Consider the following 3493-nt stretch of genomic DNA (forward strand, 5'->3'; position numbering starts at 1 on the left):
AGACATTTCTGGCGCTGTTGCTAAGGATTAACCATTCCTAGTGATTGCGCTAAGAAATGTCAACAACGTGCACTCAATAGGACCCGTCATCTTGAAATTCGAAAGCCATTGCTTAACCAAAGCTTGCGCGGGGAAGATTTTGATCTTGTTTACCATGGCATAAAGAATGAGTAACTCATCGTTGCGCACGGGTCGGACATCATCTCTTGGAAAGAGAGTGATGGTCAACCACCTGTGCATCAACTGAAGAGTTGGATTATGAATATCGCTGCACCGAGGTGCAAATTTGCCATGGACAACTTGACCCGAAATCCGGCCCCAAAACTCATGACGATTAAAACCTCGGCAGGCTTGGTCCAGAGAAATAGGCCAGCGTTTGTTGAAATCGAGGTGGCCGGCAAAAGTTTTTCAAGAAAGCAAATATTCTTTCCCGAAAAGTCGAAAGTAAACCCCATTTTCCACCTCCCAAAGAGTGCAAAGAAATTGGATGGTGAGGAGTCGAGAACCATACTCCTCAACGGGAACAAAGTTATCCCATCCAATTTCAGGCCAAACGTTAGAGATGTCTTCGTACATACCTGTTTTGATGAGGAGGTCCGGATCGAATGCTCGGGTGTGGATGAAGCATCTGTTCTTGAGGATGGCGTAGCCTTCTCGTTCACGATCATCTCGCAAGTTGAGGTATGGTGCATCTTTCGCATCAATCTCTATGACCTCGGCTTGCGGTTCGGCTTGCATATCTTCGTATTGTTCTTCTTCCTCATAGTCCATCATGCTTGGAGTAGGCATAGGTTCGGGTGTGTACGAGCTTGAGCCACCTCAAGAACAGGATGAACTTCCACCCGTCATCTTTTTGAATGCGCCGAAAACCTTCCGCCCTATGCCTTTCATGATGGAACAAAAACAAGTGCAACTCGAAACGGGTTATGTTAGTGAAAACGAAATGAATGTTCTTACCCGTGAGTTGCTCCTCCTTTCTTGCAGCAAAGAAATGAGAGAGAGAGGTCTAATGAAATCAAATCTTGAGCAAAAATCCAATGAAAACCCGAGAGCAAAGTTTGAGAGAGTTTGAGAGAGAGTGAGTGAATGAGAGTTGAGTGTGAGAGCTCAACACCCACCCCTTGGCCTCTATTTAAAGAGAGAATGGCCGGGCACCGTTGGGAGAAGCCAGGCATAACGGCTAGTGACCGTTGGAAAAGGCTGGGCCCACTAGCTGTTGGCAGGGGGCCGGCCGGCCCTAGGGTTCGGCCGAACCCTAGGTGGGCCACCCTGCTGACAACCAGGGCCCACTGCCCTTCTAACGGTCAAAAACTTTTAAAACTTTGTTGCCGGCCAAACTTTGCTTCGAAAAGATGTTCAAATTTATTTTTCAAGGGATTTTCATGCTCGGAAATATTTTTGGATTTTTGTGAAAAACAAAAAAAGTGCTAGAAAAGTTTCTAGCATGCAAGGGTGTTTTGGAAATTCAAATATGCAGTGGGAAAAATCAAAAAAGTCGAGAAAAGCAAAATGATGGAGGGTGAATATGAGATACGTACCGATTTACCTTCGGCAAGGGCTCGTCGTTTAGAGTCTGACGAGCGGGACCTTTCTCCTACTGGGATTACCACTGCTCGGCTCGTCCTGGAGAATTGGACGAGAACGAGCTTGCGACCTTACGCCACACCTTCTTTGCACGTCTTTTCTTTGATCGTGTGGTCGTAGGTCCTGGTAGTGGGGATTCTGGTGCATCCCAAATTGCCTGCCCTTCGTCATCCTGTCGGTTCAGGATGCGCTGCTATTCCCTTTGTTTGAATTTGAAGAACATGTTCTTCTTCCCAATGCAGAAGCGAATTTCTCCTCTTCCCACGTCAATCCTTGCTCTAGCGGCCCTTAGGAATGGTCGCCCAAGGATGAGCTCGATTCCTAGGTCACCTTCTATGTCCATTACTACAAAGTCTGCAAGGACGAAGGAGTCTCGCACACGGACCAAAACATTCTTGGCTATCCCTTCGGGATACCGGATTGTAGAGTCTGCGAGCTGCACACACATATATGTTGGGGAGAGAGCAGGGTATAAGAGTTTCTCGTAAATTACCATGGGCATAATGTTGACACTGGCCCCCAGGTCGCAGATTGCATACTCATATTATTGATCAAAGATTGAGCAGCTCATCATGGGGACCCCTGGATCTTCTTGAATTGCTGCCACTAGGCCATCCCAAGTGTCATTTCTTGGGGGATTGTACCTGCCTGCATGGTTAGTCCGAGAAGTCTGCCGGGGAGGGTTGCCCCACCCGGTAGACACCATATTTGCAGTTTCAACGGGAGATTCGGGTTGCCCCGGGATCTTCTCGTTCTCAGAGACAGGAGCAGCAGCTAATTGAGCCAGTTGAGTTTCTATCATTTTGTTGAAACTTAGTTGATTTTTATGAGCAGAAGAAAGTGTTTCAACTTTAGCATGTATGCTTTCCAGAATTTTATCGTTGGCAGCAAACTTTCTGTTTAGAGATTTATTTATTTTAGCTTGTCCAAAAACTATGTCTCTCAAGGAGGGTTGTTCGATTTGAAATTCGAATTGAAATTTGAGTTAAAGTTGTTACCTCCTCCTTGGAATGGTGGGCGTGTTTGACCCCACCCATGGCCTCCATGTGGACGAAACCCGGTGTTATTGATGTTGATGTAGGCTGCGTCTTCTCGGATCTCGGGGCAGTCATTCCCCGAGGGTCCACCGTCACCACAAACCTCGCACGTAAAGTACGAGTTTGTAGCATGGATGGGAACATGCATCTGTGGCCGGTTCCCTTCATCAAATTTCTTTAGTAGAAGGTCTAGCTTAGCAGCGAGCATATCCGTCTCCTTGACGGTATGCATTCCACCTTTCGTTCTGGGCTGGGAACGCTCCTTGTTTCAGCCCTGGTTGGAGACCATCTTCTCGATTAAGGCTGTAGCTTTGGCAATTGTCAGGTTGAGATAGGCTCCTCCAGCAGCAGCATCGAGATGGGCTCTGGATGTAGTCGTTAGCCTGTTGTAGAAGCTTTGGAGCACGAGCCACTCGTCCATCCCATGATGAGGACAGGCGAGTATGTACTCTTGCAACCTTTCCCAAGCTTCTAGGATGGATTCCATCCCTGTCTACCGGAAACTTGAAATTCTTCCGCGCAGGGCATTGGTTTTGCCCAACGGGAAGAACTTAGAAAGGAACGTCATGGAACACTTGTCCCACGTGCTGACGGCTTCCTTATTCTGATAAAACCATTGTTTTGCTTTCCCCAAGAGAGAGAAAGGAAACAGACGGAGCCTGATGGTGTCAGCCGTAACGCCCCGTATGGTTATGGTCTTGTATAACTCCAGAAAGTTCTGGAGATGGGCGTTAGCGTCCTCATTCAGCTTGCCACAGAATGGGCTAGCCTGCACCATGTTTATGAGGTTGGACTTCAGCTCAAAGTTCACGTCCCCAACATCAACGTTGGGTCCAGTTGCCACATTGACAGCTGAGGGGACGGAGAAGTCG

At 47.7% G+C, this 3493-nt stretch overlaps 1 non-coding gene across 1 annotated transcript; it reads left to right on the forward strand.

Moving 5' to 3' along the window:
- The first annotated feature begins 3040 nt into the window (after positions 1–3040).
- Positions 3041–3147, forward strand: LOC120668181. The gene has a single exon (XR_005672280.1). It is a non-coding gene; the product is annotated as a small nucleolar RNA R71 (small nucleolar RNA).
- The last annotated feature ends 346 nt before the right edge of the window (positions 3148–3493 follow it).

This window comes from Panicum virgatum, chromosome 3N (genome assembly GCF_016808335.1).
Source record: "Panicum virgatum strain AP13 chromosome 3N, P.virgatum_v5, whole genome shotgun sequence".
Lineage (NCBI taxonomy): Eukaryota > Viridiplantae > Streptophyta > Magnoliopsida > Poales > Poaceae > Panicum > Panicum virgatum.